The 18,792-nt window shown below is 45.5% G+C and overlaps 1 protein-coding gene across 1 annotated transcript in view; it reads right to left on the reverse strand.

Annotated features, from left to right (window-relative positions):
* GRM7 (glutamate metabotropic receptor 7) overlaps positions 1–18,792 on the reverse strand; it is a 1,767,328-nt gene that overhangs the window by 685,944 nt on the left and 1,062,592 nt on the right. The window lies entirely within an intron of this gene.

Genomic DNA, 18,792 nt, shown 5'->3' on the forward strand with positions numbered 1-18,792 from the left:
ATAATACCTGTGCCGCATGCGGGTTCTGTTTACGCCCAATATCTCTCTCTCCCTCGCAACCCCCGGCTCTTTGTCTAAGCCCTCCAAGCCGCAACACATCCTAGCGGCGCTGATTAATGTGCGCTCTTTAAAAAAACATCACTGTGATATGTTTGATCTCCTCTCTCACAGGCCGGTCGACCTATTGTTTATCATAGAAACGTGGTTGGATAAAACATCCGACCCGTTTGTGACCCTGGCCATCCCTAATGGGATTCAAAATCGCCATGGCTGATCGCCTGGTGGGGAGGGGGTGGAGTGGCGATCATATATAGGGACAAATGGGACCTTATCAGGGGCGACGTTCACGCTTGGGGTGACGGCGAGGCTCTGGACTTCAGTATAAGGTTTTCCCAACATTTTTCGTTGGGAGGCTCGCTGATTTATCGCCCCCGGGCCCTGCTAGGTCCTTTCTGCAATCCTGGGGTGATGCGTTGACCACCAGGGCCCTTCGATTTCCACAATAATTGATATTGGGGGATCTGAATATCCACCTCAACCAGGCTGATTCAAAAGACACCCTTGCTTTTGGTGACATTCTCCAGCTCGCCCAACTATCGCAATGGGTCACTCGCCCCACTCATCAGGGTGGTCATATCCTCGACCCTATATGTTCCAATTCGCTATTACAGCCGAGGATCCCCTGCCAGTCACCTGGCCTAACTACTTCCTCACCTACTTCTCCTGGAAGTTAGTCTCGGCCTGCCCTGCGGGCTCCTGCTCCCGGAAACCAGCCTTCAAAAAAATTGATCCTTCCAAATTCGCTTCGGTTCTGGTGGCATCTAGACCTACACTTACACCGGACCTCGATGAGAGTCTTGCGGGCTTTACTAATTGGTTATCCAAATCTATGACCATGCTTGCTACTCCGACTTTGTCTAGGTTCTCGAGGGATTCGCCTTCTAACCCCTGGTCCCCTGGTTTACCCCGGACCTATGGGTGCTTAAACAGGAGTGTAAAAAATGTGTACGGGCCTGGCGCCTTAGTGATTACTGCCACCTGGCTAAAGCCACTCTCTGGGGTAAACAACAAATCTACTATGCTGCTATCATACAGGCAAAAAAGCATTACTTTACAGCCCGCATTGAGCAGGCCCGTAACAACTCCAAGGAGATCTTCCATATAGTTCAGAGTTTTACGTCTCCTGCGGCTCAAGCGTGTGCTCTCTCGGCCACTGAGGGCTGGTGCAATACTCTATCTAACTTTATCTTAGATAAAATAAGTTCGATTCAGGCGACCTTCACTTCCTGCCCTGGTCCTCCCTCAGTCCCTGTGCCTATTGCCACACCGCCAGCTGCCCCAAGGCACGCTTTGCGAGCCTACTCTTCGGTCAATTTGCCTAGCTCTCTCAAAATCCTGAAGGGCTTGAAGTCGGGTTCACCTGCAGACCCCTGTGCGGCGAGACTGCTTGCAGCAGTCGCGGAGATTATTAACCCTGAAGTTAATACAATCATAAACGCCTCCCTTCGTGAGGCTCGGGTACCTGTGGACTGGAAACAGGCAAAAATCCTTCCCCTTTTAAAGAGGCCTACTCTGGACCCTCTGATCCCAGGGAACTATCGCCCTATCTCCCTCCTGCCCAGCTTAGTCAAAGTCTGTGAGAAAGTGGTCTCGAGACAACTCATGTCACTTGTTGAAGAGTCGGACGGATGCCCTGCACCCTGCGCAGTCTGGGTTTCGCTCCTCCTACAGTACCGAGAAGGCGCTGGTGGAGATCTCCGAAGCCATCCGCGACTGCTTAGATGCCGGTGGGAGAGCAGCATTGGTAATGCTCGACCTGTCGGCTGCATTCGATACGGTCCCGACTTACCGAGATTGGTGTCTCAGGCGATGCCTGGGGCTGGTTGAGGTCCTTCTTGGAAGGGCGGGCTCAACAGGTTTGGTTACCACCAGACGCTTCCACTCCACAGTCGGTCACCACTCTTGTCCCACAGGGGTCTTCCCTTAGCCCCCTTCTCTTTAATATCTATGTTACTCCTCTTGTCTATTTAGCCGAGGAGTTGGGGGCTAAGGTGATAGCATATGCTGACAACACCCAGCTCCTCTTTACGTGGGGTAAGGAGGAGGACTCAGTATACTCTGTACAGCAATGCTTGTCTTCGGTTTTTGAGTGGCTTGTGGCGGCCCAACTCAAGTGTAACGAAGACCAGTCAGAGATCTTACTTTATGGTAACTTTCCCCTTGACTTCAGAAACACGATCTGGCCTCCTGGTTTCCCTTTACCAATCTCCAATGGGAAATCCTCTAAAAACCTAGAAGTGTGGTTTGAGGATAACCTCTCCTTTTCTGCTCAGGTGAAAAAGATCTCAGGCAGCTGTTTTGGCCTCCTTAAAACGCTAAGGAGTTTTCTACCTCTCCTTCCTAGGTCTGCCACAGAGACAATCATCCAGGCTTTGATCCTGTCCCGATTGGATTACGCTAATGCGCTGTACATTGGCATCCCTGGATATTCCCTGAATAGACCAGGTTATTCAGAATGCAGCCGCTAGACTGCTCTTGGGAATCGCTAAGAGGTGTAGTGTGCGTGATCATCTCCGCACCCTCCACTGGCTTCCCGTGGCGGATAGGGTCAAATTTAAATCTCTGGTCATTGCTTACCGAGCCCTTTACACTCATGGGCCCGCCTACTTACAAAAGCGGTTCTCCTTTTATGTCCCGCTGAGACAACTGCATTCTTCTGCCCTCCTTCTAGCTAGGGTACCTCGGTTCTTTCGCCACAAGCTGGGTGGATGTTCTCTGGCTGTTAAGGCTGCTCAGGCTTGGAATGCCCTCCCATTTCTACTACGCAATACTCAGGACCCGTTAGCCTTCAAGAAACTATTAAAAACTCACCTGTTCCCGTAGATGTTGGTTGTGCAGTTCAGAGACTATTCTTGGTTCCGTGCTGGAACACTCCTCGGAGTAGCTATTGTGCGTTATAAAAGCACTTAACATAACATAACACTGCACACTGCTAAAGGCTGTGCACAGCTGGTAGTTGTCCGCTTGTGGGAGGTTGGGTACACAGCCTGGCTGGAAACTAGGCCTTGCATCCAATCCCCAGCCACACATGGTCAAAGGATGTTCACTGCGGTGGCTGGGTGCCCGTGGCAGGGTTGAGTGTGCCCAACCCCTCCTGTCAATTGTTGAAGGCTGTGTGCAGTAGGGGTTGGGTGCTAACAATGGGAGTTGGGCATCTATGGCAGGGTTGGTCACCCCAAACCCCCTGCTCTGCATGGTAAAAGGCCATGCAAAGTGGGAGAGGTGTGCCTGCATGGTGGGTGGGTGCAGGGACTGGCTGGAGAATGTGGACTGAATAAGCTACACATGCATGGAACTCAAAAAGATGAGAGTACTGTACCAGCAGGCTTGACTCTATCATGGATTAGTTAGAAAATGTACCCCTACATTCATCCTTCTCCCCAGATCTCCCTGTTAGGATAATGGAAGACTCTACATAGGAGCACTATTGTCACTCTGTTAAGGTGTTTCCCCCACTGATTTCACCTCTACTTTTCAACAAATGCAGACTGGAAACGTGTCAAAAATCTATTTTTGTGTACTATCTCTTTAATGATCCTCCGATAAGTTTGAAGGAATTGTCTCCCCACGGAGATTGAACAGTGCCCCCAGGAAGGCGACTGACACTTTGAAGACCTCTACACTTGATGCTAAAATTTCCTTACAAGGTGGACCGATCCCCTTCCCTGTTGAGGGACTCCCGACTTAGTAGAACGGCGAGATTGCTAATGGGATGGCAAGCTAGATGGACACTGGTGGATACTTGGTGTCGCATGCAACCCCTGACCAGGGACTATCACTTCTTTGTATGCCTTCATGAGCTTTATGTACGCCTAGATGTGTTTCTATGTACCGCGGACATATATGGTTTGGTACATGTGGTTGAGTATCTTCCTAAAACCATCTCAGACCACAACCCTTTTATGGGCAGGGAGCAGATACAGGCCTTTATACCTACATGGAAACTAAAGCCAGAATCCCTAGGAGATCCGTCCCTCAGAACATCATCAGGGATAGTATACAACAGGATTTTGAGGATAATACTGGCATGGCGTCCCCCCCACAGCTAGAATGCAATGCTTTTAAAGAATTAATCAGGGGGAAGTGCATAGCGGAAACAGTGATCATTTGGGGCACTTTGTTGGATGAAGTTGTGGCATTGAAGGTGGAACTGAGGGAGGTGGAGACGCGTAGATTGGGTTGTCCGGATCTGCAGCAGGCCTTGTTGGATTCCATGGAGCATAGGCGGGGCAGGTGAAATGGGCTATGATTAAAGAGAATACATTATACGAACACGTGCAACCAGACTGGTTCGCTCTAAGCTTGGCTAGCCAATCCTGCTAAACGGGGGTCCATCATTATGGAAATTGAAACAGCCCAGGGGCTTTGGCTCTATCGCCAGGTGGACAATAACCACTATTTCAGAGAGTTCTACTATTGTCTCTATACAACTGCTTCCACACACTCAGGAGGTGCCATACTGATTTTCTGGCCCCATTACATTTACCATTTCTTACATTGGAGGAGGCGAAGGAGCTCAGGGGCGATATAACTCTCCAGGAGATGAGAGTAGCATTAATGGGTATTGCAAGGAAGAAAACAACCAGAATCAATGGGTTCCTCTCTGAGTTTTATGCCACATGTGCTAATATACTGGCCCCCAAGTTGGTGGATCTATATAAGGCAGCCAAAAATATGTGCCACCTCCTACCTACTACCTGAGAGGCTTTAGTGGTACCGTTTCTAAAACCGTGGAGACCTCGGCCTAACGGTTAAGGTGGTCGACCTCAAATCTGGGGAACCGGGTTCGAGTCTGGGCAATGACGCTGAACATCCTGTGATTCTGGGAAAATCACCTAATCTCCCCGTGCCTAACAAAAATGAACGTGTCCTTGTGTAACTGTGTCCTTGTGTAACGTAACTGGTGCCATCTAAAGCGCTCTGATACCCGATACCTTCAGGTCAAGTTCGCCCTATATAAAATTCCGAAACAAAATAAAATAAAAACAAAATGACTACACAGCATAAAATACTTAGTCAAGTCTTGGCAACCAGGCTCCTTCCCCTCATGACGAAACTCATTCACTCAGATCATGCAGGGTGTATTCCTGTCTGTAACACAGCAATTAATATCTGAAGGCTGTTGACAGTATTTGAGGTCGAAACATATGACCGGAACAATGCTGCGATATTCGCAGTAGACATTAAGAAAGCTTTTGGCAGCTTGGAGTAGGACATTTTTTCTATAAAGTGATACGGCACATGCAGTTGGGGAGTGGTTTTATAGCTTGGATATGCTGATAAATGCAGACCCCACAGCCAAGGTCAAAACGGACCGAATAATCTCTGAGAAATATGAGGTGGGCTGGAGGACTAGCCAGGGCTTTCCCTTATCGCCCTTGTTCTTTGCATTAACAGTGGAGCCACTGGCCAGTAGTGCTAGATCTGGGGCCCATTACCAGGGTCTAACTGTCGGAGAACAGCACCATCACATTGCATTACGTGCAAATAATTTGCAAATATTCCTTGGGGACACTGCAATGGACCTTGAGGGTGATAGGTAGCTGCTAAGCAATATTGACTCATTATCTGGACTGAGAGTCAACTTGCAGAAATCGTGACTGTTCCTCATGCTTGTTAGCTGTGGGCCTCCTGCAGATTTGGAACTGTTGTAATGGTGTAACTACATGGGCGAAACTGGTGGGCCCTGGTGAATTGGATGGCTGCGGGTGTGACATGAGTGGGGGACCTCTTTTGGGCCAAAGAGCTTCTCCCCATTGAGTATCTTCACTTGGAATTTGACTTTCCTCCAGGGCACTTTCTGCTCCAGACAGCAGTGACGGAAACTATATGGAAACATTGGGGTACGGACATGTCAGAACTGCCTCCCCACAAACGTTCCCGATACATAGTCATGTCCTCTGGTACCTCCTGTTTATATAACACAACCAGGGCAGACACAATGCAACCACTAGACTTTTTATGGACCAGATGGGAAGAGGACCTGGGAGTGCCTATTCCAGGGATTGACTTTGTTAGAATGGTCCCCCAGAATCTCTCGGAATGTCCAAATTAAATTGATCAACGTCTTATACAGGGCCTACCTCACTCCAGTCAGAGTAAATTGATATTTCAATATGGCTGGTGTGCAGCATGGCCATCTGTCCTTGGTGGACTATTGGGAAGAGATCACACACACACATTCTCTGACATCACAGCAATGCCCCGGAGAGAGGTTCCTTGCTCTCTGGGGCATTGCTTATTGAATTGGTTCCCGCACACCACCAAAACAAAGATTACCAGAAGATTCCAAGATTTGGCCTACATACTGGCAAAGAGTGAAATTACCAGACATTGGAAAGCTAGAAGGAAGTCCTCGGATCGCAATTTGGCAGAAGGAACTTGAGAGATGGGCTGGGTCAGAAAGTGATGTGTTGCTCTGAGAGGCGAAAAGAGATTGTCGTTTGATGGAGGTCGCTAGGGCCTGGGAAACATTGGTGGACAGTTTGAAAGACCTAGAACCCCTTCCAGTCCAATTGCCCCGGCCATTGACTAGACCTGCTGATGAAATTCCTGCTCCCCCTGTACAGCCCTTGCGGCACTGACTGTGGCTATACCCTGCCCTTGGTTTACGGGTTAGGACAGATAATGATAGGACACTGGAGTTGGGCTGTAGGTTCGAGGGCACGACTCGGGGAGGTGGGTGGGATGGCCTGGTTGGCGAGTTGCAGGGGTTGTTTTAGATCTGTACTATTAATACTATACGGTGTGTTTCAATTGGATGACGATGTTTGTTGCTACATTGAAAGCAGATTAAATCTATTTAAAAAAAGAAGAGGTTGGTGGTGTTAGCTCCTTACTTGCTTTGCCTTTAGACTTTGTAGCAGTCTCATGAAGGACCCTTGAAAATTCAAAAATATTTATCTTTCACAAGGCATTTAAGAGCCACATATTCACATCTCACTCTCCTTTCCTCCCTCTCTCTTTTGAGTCCCTATTTGCATGAATCGGCTTATAACTCTGTTGATCCATATATTATTGTTAGCTAATTTTAATGCAAGAAGGTGGCAGTGATTGTGTATGGGTTGACGAGGTCAGGTTGAAACACAGAGAGCCCTTTCTCCATTGAAACAAGACTTCAGTCTGAAATTCTGACGGTACTTATCCTGATACAAGGCAGAGTCAGACTTGTGTTCAGGTTGTAATTATCCAAATTCATAACAGTGCCCGGCCAAGGTATGATATGCAGTTTTCATGATACAAAAGGGAATCAGGATAGTTTTAGAATTTCATTTTTCCTAACGCGGAGTAGAGTCAGACAGGTACATAGTGTACTTTTCAAAAGCATCAAAATGACAGACATTTATCAATACTGATACAGAATTAGGTGAGGTTCATATAGGAAACACCAGGCACTGTAAACTCTTTTCACAAATTATCTGTAGATTTTAGTTTCACTATGGATCTTCTGATTCACATACTATCAATGTTTTGTGTTGGCCAGGACACCTGAAAGTCATGACTAGAGGTGGGCGTAACTTGCGCAATTGGCATGTAGCGTAATTATGCAAAAGTATATCAACATTATGCATGTTTGTGCAGAATTTTGCAGGGAGCGTATCCTAGCATTTAGCACTATGTTTTTTTAGTGCAAAATGCGACCTTGGATCCAAAATTGACTCGAGGATGAATTTGCAATAAGAAAATCGTGCTAAATGCAACAGAAGGCGGACAGCAGCAGACACTTGTGCTTGCTAAGTCTGTTGTTCCTCTGCTCCTATAGTAGCTTTTTGTACCAAGTTACTCTTTATTACACAAACAGGTGTAATTGCATAATTTTCAGTAATTTTCCATCAAAAGAGTAATACGGAATTACTTCGATTACTCCGATGAAATTACTATTTCACCCAGGCCTAGCCATGAACCCAGCTGTTGGTGGAAGAGCCCGTTAAACTAATATGCTTATAAAACATTGCTCATGATCCACTATAATGTGATTACCGGTGAAGATCTGTGGACACTGGGGTTATCAGGGAGGAGTGCAGCTCCAGGGGATTCCTGGAGAATGAACCTGCAACCTGACAATAACACCCTGACCAGAGGTCATGGCCCATTACTGTCACCTTGATAAGGATATTTACTGCAGGCAGAGCTGTACAACAAGGTGGTTTTGGCAGCTTTGAACAATGGCCATCATGCTCAGTTCTCAACAGAACAGCAACTAAATCCCACTAATGGGGAACAAGATCACCATGTCATCATTTGTTTCCATTCCAGGGATTCTCCTTTACAACCTGTTGCAATTTAGTACAAATATGTCAAATTATGTAAATGATGTGCTTCCAAGACCGGAAAGAGAAACTTCACGCCCTGAGGACATGGATAATCGGGGACCCCCAACCACAAAAAATGAATTGATGCAGGGTTGGCCTCTGAATTAAGCAAGCTGAGACTTCTGTGGTGCTCCTCTGGATATCTCCCTTCCACCATTTTGTTAAACATCATTCTCACACCAATGACATTGCAGTGAGGTCAGAGTTGTAAAAAAATGAAGTCTTTGGCCCTTCCTTTTGGGTTTTCCAATAAAACCTCCCCCGTCCCCAGGTCACCTGTGTCAAAAATCCTAGGCCTTAAATTGACAATGTCCTTTCTTCGAAAATATGATTCAACATTTCACCACCTTAAGGAACTTTCCTGATTTTTTTGTGTGAACTGCGAGAAGACTATCAAATGGTGGTTTCAGTCAATATTGGTTCATGGGGGGCTGCGGCAATATCTTGTATGCTGGACTGCCGAACACTGACTGAACAGTTCGCAATAATTCAGACTGAGGCTCCCTACCACACCCTGTAAATTGGCAAATTTGAATTCACTTTTTGGTGCCTTACTACTATACACTGACTCCATGTTTCTGCATACTCAGGGTTGTGTGGAGGTCATTGGGCCACTTATGGGGTCAGCCAACTTCACAAGAAAAAAAACCTATTTGATTTGTTGCCCGAACGTTTCCCATTTCACATTGTATCCAAAGCCGTGCAGCTCTGCTACCCCTTTCCTTTCTATAACGGGTTTCACATTTTGTTTTAACTGTCCTCCTAACCCCCTCTGCTTGTCTCTCCCCTGTGTCTTCCAGTGTGACAGATTCAACATCTACTAATTCTACACCACCATTGCCTACCTCACATTAGTTATTTGTACCCAGGAGCAGTGGCAGCCGGTAATTAGAACATAGTTCAGGGCTGGTGCGGCACCCAAATGCAGATTCACTCACACCTAAGTATTCACACACACACACAGTACACACACACTCATTCACATCATGCACTCACATATACACATACATTCATACATACATACATGCACCAAAAATTAGACCAAAACTTAAAACGTATATTCTGCAGCATTTCTGTAGGGAAGCCTTGGAGGTTCCAGGAGGTTTGGTACTCCCACCTCTTCTCTTTAGTTGACAATAGGTCAGCCAATGAGGGGAAACATCAGCCCTTACCTTGTGATAAAGTGGGATGGGGTCAGTGAGACTGCTGACCCCACCCCACTCTGCGACGAGGTGTCAGTGATAGACACTGGTCTGGGTGCTTGATGGCTTAAAATTGAAGCACTCAGGTCTGAGGCTATCAGTGACGCTCCCCCTCATCATGAGGGGGACGTCCTGCAAGAGCTTTGCCAGGCTTAAAAGATCATGCCCACAGGAGGTGTAACATCTTCAGTCTGGCAAAGTTCAGCTCCGGCAGCCAGGCCCTAGCACATTTAGCATATGAATAGCACCTAGCTGCCTGTACTGAACATAAAGGGTACCTTCCATGCTGACATTCCCTCAGTCTGACAGACACTCTTTCATTAGTAAAAATGTGGGGGGGCATACCCCCCGCCCTTAAGGATGGCCCCGGCTGCACTAAAGCTTCCAGGACCATAGCGGGCACCTGGTGATTTCCTGTTGAGCCAGAAGGGTGGGGGCTGGTTTTCGAGAGGAGGGGGCTGGGTTTATTAGTGAGTCCGGTTTTGCAGCAGGGCTGCAATATCCGCCCACTGTAACTAAAACAGCAGCAGTGCTGCTTCTCACTAGCACTCAATCTCCACCCGCCACCCCACCGCCCCACCCCACCGGCAGGTCCAGCAGAATTGCCAGGACTGGTTTGTGTTCCCAGTCCGACACTGAAAGCTCCTCTGCCCACTCTGTGCAGCACTCCCTTCCAAGACTGTGTAAGCAAGTAAGACAGTAATGCAGTCTCTTGGTTTGCATTTGGGGCACAGCGGGGGTGATTTGTTGGTAATCTTGCATCACCACTGCATCTACTTGCAAAAGTGCAAGGTTAACACAATCCACTTCTTTTTATTTTATTTATATTAGTGCATTTCTATAAGATGCCATACAACCTGATGAATGTGTCAATCAAGTAGTTTCCACAAGGGAGTGCATGAAGCAAACTTGGAATCATTGGGCAAGTTTCCCAATTGCCCGGTGCCCATATCTAAGTGTTGGTTTTCTCGCGTGAGTGTTGTTGACAATGGATGCACTTTATTTTGGTGAGTACAGTGAGACTATGTTGTGCCAGCCACTCCTGAGACAGGTTTACTTGAGTGCAAATCTTGTTTGGCCCAAAACTTGCAATCCACAGGTATGCCAGATTACAGGCATGTACAAAGATACTGTGTCAGCTGAATGTTTAAGGGAAAGCCCAACTCGTGCAGAGCTTCAATATACATGGAGCTTTTGAGATAAATACATGCAGGTTGTGAGAAAACACTTTGAAACAGTCCTACTCTGCACATTTAGCGCTAGGATAATTATCGCTGGGCAACGTGGAATTTTATTGCTGAGATAGCGTGCTATTAGCAACGCTTATCTCAAAAGCGATAAAATTCCAAGCGCTTACTGCCAAATGTGAGATTATCGCTGGAAATCCAGCGATAAACTCACAAAGTTTGGCGATAGCTTGCTGATAGGGCAGGGAATACTTAGCCATGATATCCACCTTACATAGAGATATCATGGCTAAGTCAGTCTTGAAGCAGGCGTAAGGAATGTAGCGATAACAGAGGATATCGCTACTTTGCTTGTTGCTCTGCAGCTTAGCGTGCCCATTGATAATTAGAGAAATGACGCTTAGTGACATTTCTCCAGTTATGTCAGGGTAGGAACGCCCACTTTGCATCTCAATAGAGATGCAAAGCTGGGAGTTCAGAATACAGGCGCTAATCAAGGTTTCCTTGCTGATTAGGCGATAAAATTATCGCCACTTTTCGTCCGAAAACTGACGCAAAAGCGGCGATAATTTTTTATCACCTCATTGATGATATGCCCCATGGGGAGTTGTTTAACTAATTAGGGGGCATATCAACAACAACCGGCGATAATTATCGCTAAGTGCACTTAGCGCTAGGATAATTATCGCCGGCTAGCGTGGATTTTTATCGCTGAGATAGCGTGCTATTAGCAACGCTTATCTCAATAGCGATAAAAATCCTCACGCTGAGTGGCTAACGTGAGGTTATCTCTGGAAACCCAGCGATAATCTCACGTTAGATTGTTGATAGGGACAGACAAACTTAGCCATGATATCCTCCTTCCATAGGATATCATGGCTAAGTCAGAAAAATACCAGACGTAAAAACGCAGCGTTAACCGAGGTTAGCGCTGCTTTTTTTGTCTCTAACAGGGTTAGCGATATTCTTGATAATAGGAGAAATGTCGCTTAGCGACATTTCTCCTATTATTTTACTCTGGAACGCCTCCTTTGCATCTCATTAGAGATGCAAGGGGAAGCGTAGAGTAAAAGGGTGCTAACATGCAAATTTGCGTGTTAGCACCCTGTTGTTGATAGGGCGCTAGTTTTATCTCTGCTTTTTTGGCTTTTAAAGCCAAAATAGCAGAGATAAAGCCCTTGTTGATATGCCCCTAGGACATTTATACTTGACATTTTTTGCTTGAAGTTAAGGAATATGCTTTCTGAAAGCATAGAGGCAGGGTGGCTAACTTAAGGGCATATCAACAAGGGCTTTATCTCTGCTTTTTTGGCTTTAAAAGCCAAAAAAGCAGAGTTAAAACTTGCACCCTATCAACAACAGGGTGCTAACATGCAAATTCGCATGTTAGCACCCTTTTACTCTACGCTTCCACTTGCATCTCTAATGAGATGCAAAGGGGGCGTTCCAGAGTAAAATAATAGAAGAAATGTCGCTAAGCGACATTTCTCCTATTATCAAGAATATCGCTAACCCTGTTAGATTCGAAAAAAAGCAGCGCTAACCGCGGTTAACGCTGCTTTTTTACGTCTGGTATTTTTCTGACTTAGCCATGATATCCTATGGAAGGAGGATATCATGGCTACATTTGCCTGTCCCTATCAACAAGCTAACGTGAGATTATCGCTGGGTTTCCAGCGATAATCTCACGTTAGCCACTTAGCGTGAGGATTTTTATTGCTATTGAGATAAGCGTTGCTAATAGCACGCTATCTCAGCGATAAAAATCAACGCTAGCCGGCGATAATTATCCTCACGCTAAGAGCGCTGAGCAATAATTATCGCCGGTTGTTCCTGATATGCCCCAAGAGATGACTATTATAGTCAAGCACGTGGCCCTACATATTGGACCAAGTGGGCCAACAGTTGGAAATGTAAGTTGAGCCGATCTGGAAGTCTGGCCTGGGAGTGGAGAGGTTTTAGTCTGTAAATTCTGAGGTCCTGATCTATGTGGGCACTTGTGCAGGGCACAGTGAGTTCTAGATTCTACTGGCAGCCACTACAGTGCACCCCTCATTCATCTAGAACCTTGAATTCTTGGTGCCCCGGATGACAGATATCCTTTGTTTAGTCACACGCAAAGGTTACAGCAGTGATCGAGTGTGGAGCTGCCGTTGCTGACGCACAGAACGGATCCCCACTGACACCAAATAAGGTGAAAGACTGCTTTCGGGCAGACATGATGGAACAGGATATTCGTAATCACATAAAGCATGTGGGGGGCTTTGCACAGGGTATTATGAAGGTAAACGGGCAGGTTTATTGAATTACGTTTGAATAATGGGCCAGGTTGCAACCCGAAGGGTAACGGACCAAGATGCATTTGGCCTTTGGACAAGGGGCTTTACTGCTAATAATATGAGCAATGTACAAGGGTTATGACTGAGTTAACAAAGCCAATCAATCTGACAATCTGACAATGGGACTCCTATTCTCAGACTTTAACAAACCACCAGAAAGGAGGTTCCGCTCCCCGAACCCTACCTTGTTGGAGCGCAAGTCATGTCCTCACCTTAGCGTAATTGTCAGACTGGAAGGTCTCAGATGATGCGCTGTTGGCGAAATACCCTGTCAGACATGAGTAATAAAAGAGGTAAGCGAGTCCCTCACCGATAAAACTTTAAGGGTCAAGAAAATTCAATTGCGCTCAGCCTCCGAGCCAGCCGCGTCCAGAGTCTTCATCACCTGCATTTAATAAAAGTTTTGATGACAAAAAAAAAGGAAAAATGATTGCCTCAACCTCTCGAGGGGTTGCATTAGTGAAACAATTGCCTGGCCTTTAATGTTTCATCCTCTGGATTACGGAGAAGGCTAGAGCTGAGGTCAACCAGTGGCTTCGATATAGAATGTGGATATGTATTCAATATTTCACTTATCAACGGCCTTCATGTTGAGGGATCTTGCACTTATATTCCATAGGACAAGTCCCTGAACGGGCTTCGACCCGATCAGACAACTTACCAAATAATATCAAGCCTTAATATGGAATATTGTCAAAGGAACACCCAAGGGCACTTTACATATAGAGCGCACGTTCCCTGTTTGCGCCATAATGCTCCTTCATTTAGGTGCACCATGCGCAAACAGTGAAGGTGCGCGTTCAAGTGAAATACAGAGTGGTTTTGAAGGAGCTGCTCCTTGTTTCACTGTGCAGGAAGCAACCCGCCTGCACTTTAAAGAGGGGAGAAAGATCTCAGTGCAGGCGGGTGCAGTGAATAACTGTACCCGCCTCCAAGAGGATATCTCGGGGGTACATAGGACGCATTGACCCCCTCCAGAGGGCTGCCATCAGGAGGCGTTCTGACATTCTGTCACCATTTTGTGGTGCACTTACAATGTGCCTCCTGACAGCTTCTTTGCCCCTGCTCCTGATTCTATAATACGGCCCGGGCGCAGAGGCAATGAGATTCCCACTATTGCATGAGCAACGCCCCCATTCAAATGAGGGAACGCCCTCTCGAGAGAGCACTGGTGCTACTAGTGCACCAGCGCTATCTGTATTACAGAAGAGGCCGCACACGTGTCAACAGCCCCTTCTGTAATACCAAAGTACCTTGGGGTCACACAAAGTGAGTTCACATGCCCATTGCGCCCCTGGGGCACTTGCTATAGTACGGCCCTAGGTCTACTTAGAAATTAACACATCACTTTTATCCTGTTTCAATTCACAATTTCCAAACTTGCTTCTAAAATATTATTTACATTTTAACATGTAGAAATATAACTTTTATATTTATAGTTTATTACTTCGAATTTGCAGAAAAATGTATATTATTATGAATAGACCGATGACCGCATATCAGATATTATCGTCAGAAAAATTCATACTGCCCTTCTCATTGGACCACAAAGACACAACATGCAAAAAATACTATGAGGACAATTAACGTACGTCTCCGTATATGTTTGAGTCATTTACTCTAGCAACCCCTTTTTTCGGATTGTAAGTCTCCCTTACAAGAGAGCATTGTCAAAGAACAACAAAGGAGATGCTCATTTCCCTTCAAATGAACTACATTCTCGGTCTGGAGATTCCTATATTTTCCAAAATGTTTTGCCCTTTTCCTAAAGGACCAGTTTTCACCAGCTCACATACCATTGTCTCCAGAGAATACATATCAACTGGTGCATCAAAGATGTTCAGAATTTGTTTTTCGGGGGGCCAATGCAATTTTCTTTTAATCGTTTTGGGGGGGTAGTCTGTTGTCTGCTGGTCCATGCTACCTCTTCATGTACGTCTAGTCTCGTATTATATTGTAATCAGTGTACAGTTAATTTTATGCCAAATCTGGTCCAGCTTTGAGAGGCCTGAATTCCCCTAATGTGGTCTGCCAGGTGTTTCAATGCCCATTGGGCCTGGTCTCTTCTAGGGCCTCACAGTGGTAGTGGTACCTGCCAACTGCTGAAAGGCCCAGGACCCAAGAAAGCAGCTGCATTTCTAGTTTCATGAGAATGCCCACAGAACACTTGATGCAGCTTGACCTATTAACAGACTTTACAGAATCAGCTTTTCGGAATATTTTTAGTTAAGAATCTATGTAGAGAATATTCTTGCATTTACATCACCAGGGAAAATTTGATTGAAATCATATGGTAAACATCGTTTATAACGAAACTTTTTGTACGCAGGGAATCACAACGCGGTCGTTACAATGACCGCGTTGTGATTCCGCATACCATTACTCCGCAAGTCGGAACAACGAATTGCGGAGGGGGGGAAGGTGTTGGATTTAAAATCCGCACAGACTGAAGTTGGAATAGTAAATTATACTATTCCAACGTCCAGTGCCACCCCTCCGCAAGTCGTTGTTCTGACTTGCGGAGTAATGGTATGCGGAATCACAACGCGGTCGTTGTCACGACCGCGTTGTGATTCCCTGCGGACAAAAAGACTGCGGGATAAGGAGGCATATTCAAATCATATTATCTGTAATTACCCACTGTAAGATTGATCTCATATTAAGACGTTTTACAGCCACTTAATAAGCAACAACTCTACTAAAAGCAGCGGTCCTCAGGAGGTGTTGGTACAAACATTTTTTTACAGTGGCAGCGAAGGGCGTTGCTATCAATAGTGCAACAGGTGCAGTGGCACCAGGGCCACAGCAGTCAAGCGGCCTTTAATAAGCAAGCTGGCAGTACGGGTCCTATTTTACTTGCTTGCATTAGGACCCATGGCATCTTTGCTACACCACTGGTGACAGCTTAAGATCAAGACTGTCTGTCATTCAAAATCTTAGATTCCCTTTGCACATGTATAACTGGCTTTTCGGTACGATCATGGCTGATGGTCATTGCGGCGACATCTCACACTCGTGCCTTGTTCATTGCCACTTTCAGAGGTTGCACCACATTATGTGGAAATTAGTCTGACAACTTAATTTATGGTCGCGCCTCAGATTATACATTATGGAGCATATTTATGAGAGCTTTGCATCATGCGTGCACCACACGTGGTACATGTGTCACACAAGCCTCAAAGTCAGATTTATGAAGCCACGCAAAGCTACTTTGCGTGGCTTTGAATGGATCCAAATATCTGGAGTAAGGCAACACAGCGCAAATCGCTGCGTTGCCTTACTCTGCGCAAGAGAGGCATTCCATGGGCGTTTCAATCGATGTTCCGATGCAATTTGCATGGTTTTTGATGCACTCCCAGATATGATTGAAAGGCTTGCGTCGCCGGAGTGTCAAAAAAAAGTGACACTCTGGCTGCACAAGCCTCTCATAAATGAACCCCTCTATGCATCCTTCTCTGAATGCACATTTGTCTTCATGAAGTGTCAATGTTCCTAGGCTGAAACACGCTTATGGTTTGTTCAGTGTATATGCTTTGTTCCATTTCAGTTTTTCCATATATCTGAACGTTGTCATAGAATCCCCATGCTCCATTTACAGTTTGGAACAGAGTTTCATCAGCCTCGGAAACACTAAGTGCCCCATTTATGAAAGTTGGCGCATCGCTGGTTGAAAACTGCGATGCAACAGTTTTTATTGCGCCCTCCTTGCACCACCAAGGATGCGCCGTATTTAAACTATGATGCTCCATGTCCCAAGGATTGAACAAATACGTCAGGAATCCTGACCTATCTGGGGGCACAGTAAAGACGCAATGCTGGAGTGTGTCCGAAAACAGATGCAACTCCAGCAATGTGTCATTACACATGGGGCGAGTCCCAAGTGAAAGGCCCTGCGTCAATCCTTACGCCTGCTTGAAGCAGGCATAAGGTTTTGACGCAGTGAAGTCATAGAAGTGGTGCAGTGGAATCTCATAGATTTCACTGTGGCACTTCAACAAGTCTTTTTCACACGGGAAACGCCAACCCTGCATACATTAAACCTGCTGCAGGTATAATGTAGAGCAGGGCTTTACAAAGTGACACATCTGCCGAGATGCATCACTTTGTAAATAGGGCGCAGTGTGGCGCATTGATTATGCCGCCGCAGAGTCACAAAAATGTTACGGAACAGTGCGTAAGCCCTTCATAAATGAGGGTCTAAACAGGCAGTGGATATTCAAAATGACATCATTTTGAGCTCCTGTGCCCTCTTATGGTTGTGGCTCCAGGTACACCAAGTAGATAGATATCTATTGCCATATGGATCTCACATCCAATGAAGTGACATGCTGTGCCATGAGCCTAATTAAGTAAGGGAGTTGGCTGCATACTAACTAGATGCTACCACAGCCTTAACTCACCATGCTTTATATTGGCAATGACACTCAGTGACAACCACAACTGAGAAAGCCATGACAACTACTAATAAACAGATGATGGCCAATAGATGTAGGTGTTTTAATGTCCCTTCCCCCCACTCCTTGCACTGTGGTGACGCCATTAGATTGCCTCATTCCATGCACAGACAGAGCACCTAGGAGCTGTGCCACATGTTCTTGTTTCTCATTGAGACTTGAATTATTCATGCACTATGGCAAGCGCAATGACTCAGGTAGAAGCCCCCCCAAATTCTTCATTTGCACTTGTACCGTTCAGCAGCTCCAGTGTGTGTGTCAACACGAATTCAATTTAGTGACATCGTAAACATGGAAGATTGAACTGCGCTTTCCAGGATTGGGCACATTACCGCCAATCACAGTGATCATTACCAGAATGATTTTAAAATTGAGGCATCTTTCTGGCTTTCCTAAATGATTGGGATATATTTTTATGAGTGGTGGTGCACTTCACCCTTCGATTAGGATCTCTGTCTTGTGTCTTCACACAGTGTTAATCATCTTAGGGTATCAAGTATCAGACATACTCAGACTTCCCAGAGCTCACAAATTCTGAAATTTTAGGGTTCAGTGAGGACTTTTTGTGCCAGGTACCCCCAAACAGTGGTCACAATCCATGTTTTGTATATGTTGAATGTACAGAGTAGTACACCTAGCCCTAATATTTTAATCCTGATAGTAATCTCCACACATAATATTAGTCAGCTACTGACCACCGAACATATGGAAAATTAGCTCATCTGCAACTTGCTAATAGAAATTATTTTTTTAAATATATTTTGTATATAACTTTTAAAAGGCAACCCAAACTTTAAAATCTAATTGAAGTGAAACCTACAACATAAAGTAAGGATAGCTCAAATTATATTAAAAAATAAACACAGAAGGAAACTTTGGATATAAATCACAGAGTTGTGATAATGCTAAAACATCATCTAGAAATCCAAAAAAGGAAAACTGTATATGGTATTCTAAGTAACCTGTACAGAGGGGTGGTCAGTGGACAACAATGTAGCTGTATTGTTCCATTCTCAGTTCAACAAAGTTCTGTTATCACAACGTATATCATACATTGATCCTATTATCTGATATATTGGCAAGCGACCAACCAGATCCGAATACATTCTTGAAGCAGGCCCAGTTAACTGATTCTCCCTTGAGATTACCACTAGAAAATGAGCTGTCATGTTTGTAAGAGGCTTCAGTAGTAATCATATTAAGACTTTGTTGTAGATGACACTATGCACCTCTATTTG

The sequence above is a fragment of the Triturus cristatus genome, chromosome 9 (assembly GCF_964204655.1).
Source record: "Triturus cristatus chromosome 9, aTriCri1.1, whole genome shotgun sequence".
NCBI classification, from domain to species: Eukaryota; Metazoa; Chordata; class Amphibia; order Caudata; family Salamandridae; genus Triturus; species Triturus cristatus.